The sequence below is a fragment of the Anser anser genome (assembly GCF_964211835.1).
Source record: "Anser anser genome assembly, chromosome: 1".
In the NCBI taxonomy this organism is placed as follows: Eukaryota; Metazoa; Chordata; class Aves; order Anseriformes; family Anatidae; genus Anser; species Anser anser.
Window position 1 is genome coordinate 105971217 of NC_139720.1, and position 14603 is coordinate 105985819.

The window sequence follows — 14603 nt, forward strand, 5'->3', positions numbered from 1 at the left end:
TATTCAATATGAAGTTTTTCAAAGTTAGTGTGTTTCTTCTGGCTCTTGTGCCTATAAGTCACCTTGCAGTATGCCAAACAGTTTGCTTCAAGTTAAGGTACTCAGAAGCAGGAAGTTAAAGCAAAAAAAAATCTGTTCAGGTTTGGAATAAAAATTCAGATTTACTATAGATTTTTCTGTGAAAAAAAATCACCTTTAAATAAAGAGAATATTTTAGATATCTCTAAACTAAAATTATCCTAAGAGTATAGGATAGAGGGTATCAGCTTATTCAGGACTTCTAGGGATCTGGTGCCCTTCAGTCCTATTGGACTGGTTGTGGACTGGTTTCAGATATCTGTGGACTGCAGCTAAGCTGAGCAGTTTTGGCATTCTAGTGATGTGGTGAATATACTCCTGAAAGTACATGAGAAATTCCTGAGATCTGATGGCACAGAGTTAATTTACAGCATTTCTAGTTTATGTCCATATTAATAAATGAAATAGGATCATGTTATGATTTTAAGTTTTGGGCATGCAATTTTCCATGTTAATTGCTTGCATGCTCCCTGGCACAGTTTTGGCTTGTGGATTAACATGTCTCAAGGAATATCATGGACCAAGTAATATGATATGTCAGTATGAACATCCATCCTATTTTTAGGAAACAGAATTAACTATACGGTTGTGAGCCTTGCCATTGTGTTGACATCAGGGCCAGAGGACAGATTTTGTTTTCCCATTAAGTCATAGTACAAAGTTTCCTTCGGTCTTACAAAATCTCTTGTATGGAGCTGACAAGCTTAGGCTGTCATAATAAAGGCTACAGTTGAATAATCTTCCAGACTTCTTGCTCCACAGTGCAGAGGTTCAAACCTCTGGAGCGGTTACTGAAGTGTGGCCTGTACAGAAGCCTTCCAGGAAGCCGTGGGAAACTACCTTGAGCTTCATCAGAAGTCTGATGCAATCGATATTTATTTATTTATTTATTTATAAGATATTTTGCTTTCATAATTTGTTTTTCAAATGAATTTCTATTTCACTTTGCATTTCCAAACATCATCACTGATAATCTCATGGGAGTTGTGCTAGGAGTAAGATGTTAGTGAAGTCTTTGTGTTCTTTCGGATTTTTTTTTTTTCTTTTTTCAGTAGAGAGTGCCAGCAAGCAAAGCAACTTCATGGATGATGGTCATTTTCACGTTGTAGATCTGAGACTACCAATCATCTTGCTTGAGCCATGGAAAGCCCATCTGATGGTAGAAAATAATTTATGCCATTTTGTAGACCAGATAAGATGAGTTAGAAGAGGGAACAGAACAAATTAGGCCTTGCCTAACATTGTGTAGGTAATCCCTAAACTAAACTATTAAAACCCAGTGCTGAATACCAGTTTATTTAGGGTAACCCAGTAGTCCTGTTATAACAAGTTAGTTATAGTCTAGTTATAGTCATTGTAACTGAACTGAAGATTTTTTCTGAAGTAGCAGAAGTCCTGTGTCAGTCCATTTTAACAAAAACCACACAAATTTTACAGGCAAATGTCTTTTGAAGTTGTGGGAAAAACATCCACCCTTCTTCTATAATCATCTCCTCTCTACGAGGAAAGGGTAAGAAATATCAGCATTTGTAATAAATAAATATATTATATTATAGAATATATTATATATTGCACATATATAACAATAATAATTTTAAAAAGAGAAAAGGAAAACCCCAAGCCCCCAAAACACAACATTGCAAACACCAAGGTTTAAAGTTAGTCACAGACAGCTTAAATAAATGACTCTCAGAGATGCCGACCACCCACCGCTCCTAAAAGTTTTTAATCAGTACTTTGACTCAGAAATGAAGTCATTTCCACCTGGTTTTTAAGTTTAAGCTGTCCAGTTTTAAATGCAGTCTGTGAAACTTTAATCAAGTTCCCAAATTTTGATATATGTTTCCACACTGTGACAAGAATCTACACCCAAAAGTTGATTATGTGCAGTAGCCTGCTAAAAAGTCTACCGTAAAATGCCTTCCACAAGACAGTGATACCATTAAAGCAAAGTTTAATGTTCCATAAACAGTGAAGATTAAACATAGCACTCATGTATGACTCTGCAATTGGAAATTAAGGTCCTTGGCACTGGAACTCTAACACATATGTAAGTAATGCTAAACCAAGTGCGTAAAGAAAATTTGCCTTTGTTTTTCTAAACATGGATGCCAGTTTAACCATGGTGAGTTTTATTCTCACAAATGCCTGTGTAAATCTAAAATTAGGATCTCCGATGAAGTCCACAACATTTAAACTGGTGTATTCAGGAGCAGAAAAGCACAGGAAATCTAATGTTTATGGTAGCTAACAGAATTGAACGGATTTTGGTTTTGTATGTCCAGACGAAGCTGCCAGAGGAAATAAGTTGGAAATTTTTTTATAAATGGATCTGCACTGATCTTCATTATGTCAGAATGTGACCCATTGCATTTTTTCTTTGTTCAGCTTGCTCCCCCGTTACAGAAACTACCTTCTAACTCCTGTGGCTGTACTGAAGGTTCTTTAAGATAACTTTAGTTTTAGCTTTGCCCTGAAACAGACACCAAGTGTTCAAGTTCAGGTTCCACCTTTGGCAGAGCATGATCAGCATCAGAGCCCTAAAATTTGTTTACATTTTGCAGTCTGCATTTGTGCAACACATATTAATTATACCTATAGGCGCAGTCCAAGCACACACTGTGATGACTTGTGTGTAGCTGCAGGGTCTGTGAGTTCAGCGGCATGTCCACATTAAATTTGCCCATGACCTCTCATCACACTTCTGCTATTCTGACGTTGACTTTTACAGAGCAGTTATCTGCATCTGATTTGGCCAGACTTCAATTGCGTAGTTTTCACTTTCTCGTGTTTTATTCTCCATAATTCCTTACAATGGACATCGCAGAAGTTATCCACAGATGCTGCCATGAGGTGTACATCTACAGTGTTTTGTACAAGAAATCACTCAATAAACAACCAGTGACCAGGTTTGGAAGGGTGAGAGTGGAGGGAGATATTTAGCTTAGTTTTGTAAAGTTCCAATAATAATAATAAATGACTTGTATATTTTGAAGGTAGCTGCCATTGATTTCTGCCATCTTCTCTTTCCTGTTACAGTTGCTCTGCTCCTACTTTTGTCTGTGAATCTTGTTTCAAGTCAGAAATAGTCTCTTACTGTATGGAACTCTCTCCGTAGCCCTCTCACTTTGCTGTTTACCAGCAAGGGAGCATTCTGCTCTTCATTTTACCTTAGTGAATTTTGGATTCCTAGTGAATGTTTTCTGTCATTATTTTAAGTTTACAAATGCTTTTCTCTGAAACAAAGCAGATCTACTATAAAGCGGTCCAATTTCCATGCTCTATTTTGAAATTCGGAGTAAAAGCAGTATTTTGAGCTCTGTGTGGTAATATATGGCATGACATATCAACACTGGCTCTAAAATAATTTTAAAGGTAAATTGTATAGTAAATTAGAGATGGCTCCAAGCCCATTCACAGCCACCTTATGCACTTTTAGAGCTTATGAGTCTCCAGAGGAGGAAATAGATCCCCCAAATTAGCACAATTTGGTTTTCCAGATCAGCTTCTACTTGCACTCGCTTTATTTGAGCCTTAGCTTGTCTTCCTTGTCACTTCTGCTTTTTTAGAAATCTTCCTTCAGCTCATCCTTCTCAAGCTAAATTTAAAGCATCTCATCTGGGTAACCCTTCTCCAGAGCAGAATGTGTGCTTTGCAATTCAGATTTAGCAACTGGATGTCTGATTTATCCTTTTTTATTTTATTTTCATTTTTTTTATCCCCTTTAGGGGCCAGAAGATAGCTAATGTGCTGCAGAACATTCGGCCTTGACTATCTCACCCCTTAAAACAGTTTGTCTGGTTGACACTTAAGGACTTTCCTGTGTATCTGAAGGTCTCTGGATAATTCTGAAGAATTCATGCCCCTCCAGAAGAAGAGTGAGTAACAGTAAAATTACCTAAAATGTCATGGGGTTATTTTTCATTACAAATAAATAAAAAGATACATACTTGTTTACTTCAAATGAATTAACATCTGAAGGGACATGGTTTAGTGGTAAACTTGGCAGTGCTGGGTTAATGACTGGACTTGATGATCTTAGAGGTCTTTTCAAACCTAAATGATTCTATGAACATATTGCCTAAAAACTGAATTCTATTCCTGTTACAATTGCATGACTTGAACTAATAGGATTTTAAAGGACATTTTGGTTAGAGATTTGTGCTTGTTTCATCCAGTAAGGGTGAAAATGAGTCTAACAAAAGCAACTGAAAAAAAGCTGTTTTGTGACTTTAGAGAAAAATATAAAAGGGTCCATTATGGCTGATGATAATTTTATCACAGTTGTATAGTGTAACACAGGCTGAAAGGAACCTCCTGAGGTCAGCTAGTCCAACCATCTGCCCAAAGCAGGGTAAATTTATTTATTTATTTTTTAACATAAAGTTCAGATAATCTCCAAATCATTCTATCAGAAATGATTTTAACAGATTCAAAAAGATTGCTGGTAATAGTCTAATAGTCTATAGGAGTTCAAAGTTAGAATAAAAATTTGCAAATGTGTTTATCCTCTTCAGTAAAAGAGGGATTTGAAACAGTTGTATATATTCATGTTAGAGGTTGGACTAGATGATCTTAGAGGTCTTTTCCAACCTAAATGATTTTATGATATTCAGGAGTTTCCTTGTGCTGGTTCTTTTATAGTTTTTGTTTTGTTTTGTTTTTTTTTTGTGTTTTTTTTTTTTTGTACGTGTGTGTCCTTTACCTCTGATCACATGGAGACCTCAATTTAAATGAACACAATCCATTGTGTCAAGGTAGAATCCACCATTCAACTTCTGATAAGAGGTGCCATTAAGTAAAATAGATGTTCTCTGATCTAGTTTTATGTTTAAATGCTTTGTCTTCTGTTGAGAAGGGAATGATATTGCAGATACATCAAAATGCAGAACAGCCAGTGCTGGAGTTGTTGAGTAATGACGTTATCTATGTTGAGTAATGCTTTTATCTTCAGTAAGCTCATAACCACTAAGGAGGAACTATGGTTAAGCTAAGGCTTTTACAGAGATATCTGGGCCAGTGTAGTGAAATGGCTTTGCATATTGCTTAGAAAATTAAGGAGACGAGCATTTGATTTCAGTCCAGCAAAGCACTTAAGTCTTCCTGTGCTTATGTGCGGTAGTTGTCTCTCTCAGGAGAAAGTACACTGTGAGGGGTTTCTAACTTTTAGACAAGGTAGGTCTCAGTGCCACACTATACATGATACTCCTGTATGATTTTGAACTGGTTTCATGAGACTTAGAAGAGAAGCAGTGTGTCTTTACCCAGCAGTCTAAATAAGAGCTGACTTTCATAATTTTTTATTGTGTATGGAGTAAGTTAAGCCATTATACATTTGTTAGTAGATGGAGACTATCTCATCTCCTCTTTTTCTACAGCTATACTAGCTATACAAGGCTCTCTGAAATCACTTTTCACTGTAACCTGAACTTTTTCTTTCCCATCCTTGATTTCAGTGTGGTCTGCCAAAAACTATTATCTTTTTTTTTCAAGTGTTCACCTACTAGTTCACTCAAAAGGAAGATCAGTGTGCAATACCTCTTGAAACTTTAAAGATTTCATTAAGTTCTATTTACTTTTAGGTTTTGATTTTATGTATTTCTTTTCCAAAGGTTGGACAGGGCATCAAGGAAAAATGGAAAAGGACAGCAACATATGTACTCACATACGTCTATTGTTGCTCAAGGCTAGCAGTTCTTACTCAATTAAGTGCATTAAGACTTCTGGATCTGGTTCCTGAACTTTTGCATGGGCAGTCTTCTCAAGTGAAAGATAGTTGATTTCTCAGGTAAAACCAGTGGGGAGAAGTTGATTAAAAAAAAACAAAAACAAAACAAACTCATAGAATTCATCCAGTGGTACCAGCAGTTGTGAGATTTCGAAATATCCTTTCCTTTCAATAGGTGGCTTATTTTTAATTAAATTGGCAAGACTTCAATTATCTTAAGTAACTAAATACATTATGTATTCATTTAGACAGCCCATATTGAGGCTTAGTACCAGTTGCACTCATTTTGACAAATTTTAGGCAGAAAATTTCTCAGGGGAGTCCTGCTTTCTGTCATTTAAAAAGCTTTTATAATCACTTAGTCCAAAATGGTGATGTAGGCCGAAGTTTGAATCCCTGGCATATTGCTATAATGCTGCATTAGCTTAATCCTTCATTTTCTTGTCAATTAAGGACTTATCTTTATTCACAGATTCACTTATCTGTTATTCTTAGTGTATTTTAATGCTAGTAGTTAAAATCCCTTTGTTTATGGCAATAAGGCACCATTCAGTTTGTGAACTTTATAAAACCAACCTCTGCCAATTTTGCTGTTTGAGAATTGCTGTAAAGAAGTGTTCCCACAGTAATTACTTATTCCAGAGATGTTCACTAAAGAATGAAGTAAGGGGAAAGTGTATAAAACAATTGTACACCAGCTGAGGCGAGTTTTACCAAGCACCTTCCCAGCAACTGCAGGACATTAAGAAAAAAAAAATCTCCTTGCAAAACAGTACACAAAAATCTGTTTGTCTTTAATGCAGTTGCATATACTGACTTTACAAATATTGGAAATTACTTAAGGTATTCACATTTAAATTAGATCTGGCCAAAAGGTTGGGAAAAAGTGAGGGAGGAGAAGCAGGGGGGGTTGGCAATGGCTTTTCAACATGGGGCTCAGCTGCCCATCATTACTTGCTTTGAATGGTTTGGGTCATGGGTAGTGTCACTCATTTTAATACCCACTTAGTCACATTGAAGTAGGAACAGCAATGCTGAGATAAAGAAACATGTGATAAACAAAAACCCGTGCAAAATCTTTCCAGTTGGATATTGCTTACATCACTTTATTTTTTGTTGTTGTTTTTATTTTTGAAAATGTATTATAAGTGAAAGTGTGTGGTAGGAAAGCAGAGATTGTGCTCTTAATATTCAATATTGATTGTGGAAAGCAGCCATGGGTCTGTACTTTGAGCATTTTATTGTAGCAGTACTCACAGAACACACTCAGACCAGAGAACCATTGTGGAAAGCTTAGTGAAAACTTTAATGAAGCCAGGAGTTTACCCATAGCAACTGCCCTGATCACTTGAAGCATCACTTCTCAGAAAAAAATAGCAACTCTGGAAGCTTCTATTTTTATGCTACCTTAGAACACTCAACTAACAAAAAGTATAAAACAACTTTATACTTAAAAATTTCAGTAAATTCTGCCTTGGAGGCCCTTAGTGGAAATATGTGACTGTTAGTGTAACACGGAAAAGACAGAAAGAAAAGAAAACAAGTGTGTAACTTTTTATTCACATTTAAATTTTTGGTATTAGTAACCTAAGAGTTAGATGTGTTCTGCTTTCAGCCTTCAAGGACTATACTTCTTCATGGGCATCAAGGCAGTTATTGGTATACTGGAGAAGAGTTTGTTATGAACATTTATTTTGCTTTCTCGGAAAAGAGATATGGCCTGTTTTTCAGCTGGGAGAACTGTCAGAAGCTTAACAGTATTTTCAGATATCTCTACCTGAATGGACTAACTGTAGCTCATCAGGACCTTGCACAGCAGTCTCATTTTGTATGCTAGGTAGGCTTTCCCTTCTGAAGACAAATGCCAGTTGAAATTATCCCATTTCTGGCCATGCATGCAAATATGTTGGTGTTCTACTTGCAGAGAAAGTTTGGCCTCTTTTGAGGTCAGACATGAGTTGGTCAGGGAGACTTTGGGACTGTAACCAAAATCAGCCCCGTGCTCAGTCATCCTACTGGTGCAGTGTCTCCAGCACCAGGTGATCAACATCCTGCCACAAACAGAAATGTAAAATAATTTCAAATTGTAAACCTTTCACTAGCATTTAAAAGTCATTTCATTCTTTAAAATATGTGTTCCTACAGTACAAGATAAAGTATGTCTCACTGACTTAACAGATACTTATTGCTTTGTTTCTATTTCTATAACACAAATAGGTAAGTGATCTTGGTTGAAAGGGGGGAGTAATGTAGGAGTTACTGAATTCGGTGAAGAGTGATGAAATGCAACCAAAGCTGAAATTTGGTTGTATAACTCTTTAAGTTTTACTCTAATCAAGTAATGGCCGTTAATATGAGGAGCTTGCCTTTCAAATTCCAGGGTAATTCAGTCCTCTTGCTTTTAGCTAAAAAGAATAAGAAGATAAGAGAAAGGAAGAAAAAAAGAAAGAGTATGTCTGTTCTACTGATGTTGTTCACCTGAAGAGGCTGATGAAGATTTCTCCTGATAAACCACAACAGTCCTTTTTAGGGCATTTATCTTTTCTTTCATTATGGCTGAACCAGGAAAAAAGTTAGAAAAATTTACTAAGAAATAAATTGTATATAGCCAAATATTACTGTAAAACCTTGCAAGACAGGATTCTAAGGTCCCTTTTAAATAGAAACTTTCTTCAGGGAAAAGCTTGGCGTAGTAGTTTTAAAGACCAAGCTTAACAGATTTCTTCCACTTTTCAAAGTATTTCAGAATTGGGTTAGTAATTGGACTTTAACCTAGAAAACTGGGTTCTCTCATTTTGCAAATAATGAGATATTATTTTGCCTGTTTTGTTTGCCTTTTTTTTTTTTAACCTACAGCTTAATGGCATAGGATGACCTGATGCTACATGTTGTATGAGATGGCAAATGTCAGCAGAAATATCACAACTTAAAACTGAATCTTTCTGTCTCTCTAGTGTGCTGCACTAGACTGAATGAGTAAATTTTTCTTAAGCACCTGGTTTTGAGGGTTGTTATATACCTGTCATACCAGACAGACAGACCTTCTGTCTTTGTTGTAAACCGAAGCAATCTCTCTAATCAATAGAGATTACTGAGAAAAAGTAAGACTGCTGGCTCCAACTGACCTGTATATTAAACCCTGAGCCCTGTGCTCATCTTCTTGGATGAACTCTGACTCTGCATTCCTCCTGTGTTATTTAAAAATGACATTTGCCTGCCAGAAGCATGGCATGAGCAATAGCTGTAAAATGTTGCCTAAGGATGGAAATGCTACTGAGATGGTTTCTCAATTGAGTTAACTTTTCTCTTGCAAATTAAATACTTTTCATAGCATTTGCTTGAAAACAGGCACTGTTTCCATTGCACTTGCCTGGTTTTACTTTTAACTGTTTTTGTAAAACTTGGTTTCATGTGAACTGTCCTTCTTTTTAATTATTGAATGTCTCAGAACATACATTGTTTCACAAGTTTTAATCACTAGCTTGTTTTTTTGAGGGCAAAAACATGCATTTGTTTTAGGTTACATAAAGCTAGTACTGAGTGAAAGCAGGTAATGTACATATGCAACTATATAATTTTTCAGAATTCTCTATGCCATTACTTCTGTGGAACGCTATGTTAAAATGCTTTTCTGGTAATGAAAGTGTAGATTGTGAACTGTAATCTCCTCAGCCATGTCATGCTTCAGATTCCGTTAAATGATCCTCATCTTATCTTTTAAATGATCAGCACAGTAAATGCTTAACTCTGAATTTCTAGATAATTCAGTTGTCATAAACAATCATTTTTAAACTGATTGTTCTTCAGACTGCTGCCAGCCTAAGGAGCAGTGAACTCAGCTGTATCCTGCTATTAAGCTCTGTGCTGTATTCCAAATGAAGGCACAGCAAACAACCTTAGCAAAATTTGAGAAGTTAATTCACCAACAGTGTCTGTATTAAGGGGGCTTTTTATTCCCTCATTGAATGATAATGGGCCAGTAAAAACAAGTTTCCCTTATATGAAATTTCCTTTTGACTGGGTAAGCAGTGTATGTACTAAATATTCATATTGATTACCAAGATCAACCAAGAATCTGTATCATCTGTAGCAAAAATCAGATTAGTAATAATTGAACCCAGGTGCTGATGAGGGGGGAAGAAGATCACTCATTAGCTTATGCAGTGCAGTTAACGAGGGGCTGTGTGGAAGGAGTAAGTGCTAGCTCTTGGAACTGATCTGAGGTGAGTGTCTGGGGTATGTAAGTCTTCTATTACTGATCAGTTTTCAGCAAGCTGCAGAATATAGCTGTGAATGAAGTTCACACCTTCTGAAAGTGTAAGATGTGTGTTATCTTGGAACTGTTGTATGAGTTTCCTCTCAGTTATTGTATGTGTAAGAAATCCAGAGACAGTATGGGGAAATCCGTCAGTGGAAGAGTTTTCTTTACTCGTGATCTTGCAAACTGAACTGGGCTGAATGGGTGCACCAGTTTAGAGAGTCCAGGCAAGATCATTTGGCATTATAGGATTAGGCATCAATAGGTTTATTTGTCTCTCATAATACCTTCCTGCCAAGTATTTTCCAAAAGATGTAGTAGACTAAGTGAACTATTAAAAAAAAGCACCTTATGATTTTAAATCTCATATTCAGGAAAAAAAAAAATAGGAGGTATGATCTCTAAGACTTTTAGTGAAGAAGTGTAGAATCTCACTTTATTGATGCTCTGAGTAGCCCATAAATGCTTACCCCTTAAACTCATAAATACATTTTTCTATGCTTCTACTGGCACCTCTGCATCTTGTGAATTGTAAGCAGCCACACTTGCATACACTTTCAGCAGACATACTTTGGAGCCACGTATGTCCATGACTAGATCTTTTGGCAGAATATGAGAAATGCAATGGATTTTCTCTTTGTCTGTTTTTGTCAGACCTCAGTTTATCTCACAAATATTTTGATGTTAGTATTCTGATACAGGTAATATGTTTGTTCATGGGTTCATAGCTTGCAAATTAAAATTAGGATCATGAAATGAAGACACGTTGAGAATATGTTTACTTGGGAGTGTGTTAAAGTAAATATTCTCTGTAAAGCACTTGCTCTGAAACTAAACATAATTGTAAAGTATTTTATTTTGTATTGTCTTTATGTTTTAAAAATCATTAGTTGAGGAAATACCAATTTTAGGGCCAAAAAATGTATCTCAATGAGATAAAACAGTTTCCTTTTTTTTTTTGTCTAGTTTTTTGATGCAAGCTACTCTAACTTTACTCTCTGCTCCCTTGTAATATAATTAAACGTAAAATAGGGTATCTAGTTTTATTTTCATCAGTCTGAAGCATATTGTTCTCCTGTTAACAAAGATGTGAGATTTGCCAGAAATAATTTGCATAGTTTAGTCTGTTCTACAACTATCTTCAACTTTTCCCTCCTTAAACTTCCCTTCAAGTGTAATCCTGATTTGGCTTCTTACACCTACATAAAAATATATAACACATATAGAGATATATGCATTATAATACATAACCAATTAATAAGATTATTGTTCTGAAAAGAAAATGATATGGTAGAAAGTTCATGTAGATTTCCCAAATTAGTAAATTTGCATTGTAAAACTTATGGACATTTAACACCTTATATCCTGAAAAATATGCAATAGTTTTGTAGACTCTGGAGAACATGTCAATTTCCAAAATATTTTGGCATATTGTTTATGAAAGTATTTCACTAGGGTTTTTTGTTTGTTTGTTTCAAACAGAATAGTTTGAACAATTTTTATTTTAATTTTTTTCGCTACAGTCTTGAATAATCTGTAAGCAGCTGTATTGAGTCAGTGAAATAATCTATTAGGGAAAGCTGCTTCTGGTGTGAAGAACTGAAGCAGGTGGGGCATGGGATGGGACCAAATAAATTTCAGTATAATGTCCTTTCATGAAAAGGCTGGATTGTTATTTGTAGTTGTAGTACTGACCTTTTTCCGAGTGACTTACTACACAGATGCTTTTTTTGTTGTTCTTGTTGCAAAATATGGAGCAAAACTTCTTACACTGAAGAACTTGCGCTATGTCTAACATTTGCTGGACCACAATAAGCCATGCCAGCCTGTATGCTCTATATGGTCAGAAGGACGTCAAGCACTTGCTCTCCTCTGTAAACGTTCCCTTGTCTACCATAAAAAAGGCTTTCTCTGCATCTAGTTATCTTTTGGAAAGAGACAAATCTATCAGACTACAGCTTTTTACGTATCTATTTACTTATACGAAAGTATATAAGTACACACATCTGGTTAATACAGGGGAAGAGACAAGATTACCTTAAGATTTTCCTAACTTCACCAGATCATCATCAAATCATTAGTGAGTCTATTACAAAGCACAATTTTATTAAGCAGACGTTTATTGAAAGGATGAGTTTCTCCAGTCTTTGTTGAACTTTGAGAAAGTAGGTAATAGAATTGTACCTCCACTGATTAAAAAGAAATAAAAGACTTTAAAAGCTAGATACTAATTTAAAGTATCTATTTTTATAGTTGGGTGGTAACATTTTGAAGGTATTAGGTCCCTGCTTGTGAAAGGTATCAGTTTGTTTTCAGGTAGTTATTATGTTCACAATTTGGGGGGGGGGGGGGGGGGAGTAGTAGTAGAAGTACAGTGATCATTGACCATGCTTGATTTAACTGGATTGCAGCTATGGCTAAGATGCTCTCTGTAGGCAATAGAGTAATGAATTAATCTCTCTGTGCATAGGCATGACTTTTTATTTTATTTCTTGATTTACTAGATATGGTAGTGATGCTCCTCCTGTTCTGTAATGGTCTGGTAGCACTCAGAAACCTTAGACATGAAGGTTCAAATTCTACCCTGGTAAATTCTGTACAATTTTCAGCTGAGAACCCTTTCTTAAGGCTACTTGATTTCTTAATCTGTGTGGAGCTTGCAAGAGCTCTGATGAATAGTGCTTGGTTCTGCATTGCAGAAGCATGGACTTGAATTTAGACCTGTTGAAGTCTTCAAAAGATTATCCAAAACTGTCTTTAATTCTTTGACTCTTCTTGGGACTACATGCATTTTGACAGTGTTGTCTCCTGCCATGTACTGTGACACTGGAAGTGCAGGTAGCTCGAATTTACCTTTTACCCAAGAGTCTCTCCCTGCAAGGCAAAGACAGCCTACTTGACTGCCGTGTCCATCCAGCAGGCTCAAGAAATACCAGACTTCTGGGCACACATCTTTAAAAGCAAAGGAAATCAACAGTAGCTATTGAAACCAGGCAGTGCAGTTTATTTTTCTAAACATTTTAATTCAATTTCCAGGCTTTTCCTTGCCTCCTTTATTTGCTTTGTTGTGGACTGGACTGAACGTCTAAGTGATGTTCTAGAGCTTAAGTTTGAAAGTTTCAAAGCTCTGTCTGTCCTGTCTTCCATTTTCTTTCCTACCCCCTCACTCTTTTTTTTTTTTTCCATTTGGCTTTAAAGAATGTATTGTGGACTGTACACTGGTACAGGGTTTTCAACTGACAATAGCAAAGTTAACAGTTCAAATATTATGTGTTTTGAGAATAAAAAAAAAATTGTTTAAAGTTACAAAATTATTGTGAACCAAAATTGAAGGCAAACTACATGTGAAAACATGTTCTATTAGAGAATCTGTTTATTTTTCTCTTCATTTTAACTCACTCTTTGGTCTATTTGTACTGAATGGATAAAGGGTCATGTAACATTAATACTTGTAGTAATTATTTGAAAATCAATTTCTAAATGTTCTGTTTCTCAGCATACAAGCATAAATAAGATAACACAATGGTTAAGGCAGGGCTGTTCAATTTTTTGTTTCATTGCTGCATGTGTAGGATGATCATAAGACTATGTACGTGTCAGATGAGTTTTTTTCACATCTCCATTTCTAAAAGTCTTAGAAATTCGGGATTGTAGGATGAAATATCAAAATAATTGGAAAATGTAAAATCTACCAGGTGAAAGCTAATAAGGAATTTAGAAAAGAAGAAATACATAGACTTCTCCTCTTGGATCACTCTGGGATGCTCAAAGCATCTCTGAATTTTGTGGCAGTTGGAAGGATAAAAAAGTATACTGGGAACATTTGGTGACTATAGCAGTAGTCAGTATGTACAATACAGTATGGCATGTTCAGGATGGGTAAAGTAGTTGGTAGGCTACAGACGTAAGCTTATATGGACAAGGCAATTCAACCATAACCTTACTGAGCTTGAGAACAGAAAATATGAAGAGGTCTAATACATGATGATGCTTCCTTCCTCACTACATTCTCTCATCCTTCAGTTGCTCAAGCAGTTTAGGACTATCTTAAGCCAGAGGCTATGCCTGCATCTTTCTGTTAGTAGGCTATGATTCATATGATTCTTGCATATATTTTCAGCTTTTTTTTTTTTAACATTTACACTTATGATGTCTTCAGCATTCTGTGGCAATGAATTCCATGGTCTAGATATAAGCTGTGTGCAAAGATGCTTCTCTTGCATGTTTTAAAGCTGCTGTCTGATAATTATACTTGAGGCTTACTAATGAGAAACAGCAGAAAATCATTGCCACTCACGTTCTCTATACTGCTAATCATTTTATAGCTTTTCAATTTATCCTGGTAAAGAAATGTTCTCGCACCATAGATCATCATCTTCACTCTTCTCTTGCAGAGTTCTGTTACATGATTTTTTTAAATTTTTTTTTCTCCAAGGATGCCAGAATATTGCCTGGATTTAATCTTTATACCATGTTCTCTGTTCTTTTCCTATCAAGTTCCTAATATTGTATATCTTCTTGACTTCCACTGAATGTAAA

General features: G+C 35.9%; 1 protein-coding gene across 3 annotated transcripts in view; it reads left to right on the forward strand.

Annotated features, from left to right (window-relative positions):
• LOC310892820 (uncharacterized protein) overlaps positions 1–14603 on the forward strand; it is a 460614-nt gene that overhangs the window by 85809 nt on the left and 360202 nt on the right. Inside the window, exons 4-5 of one of the 3 annotated variants that reach the window (XM_083821048.1) lie at positions 3807–3956; positions 5691–10029. The gene's annotated coding sequence lies outside the window, so the exon portion shown is untranslated. Of the gene's footprint in view, positions 1–3806; positions 3957–5690; positions 10030–14603 lie in introns of those variants that run through there. The other 2 variants (XR_014578472.1, XM_083821049.1) reach the window with 2 other exon arrangements.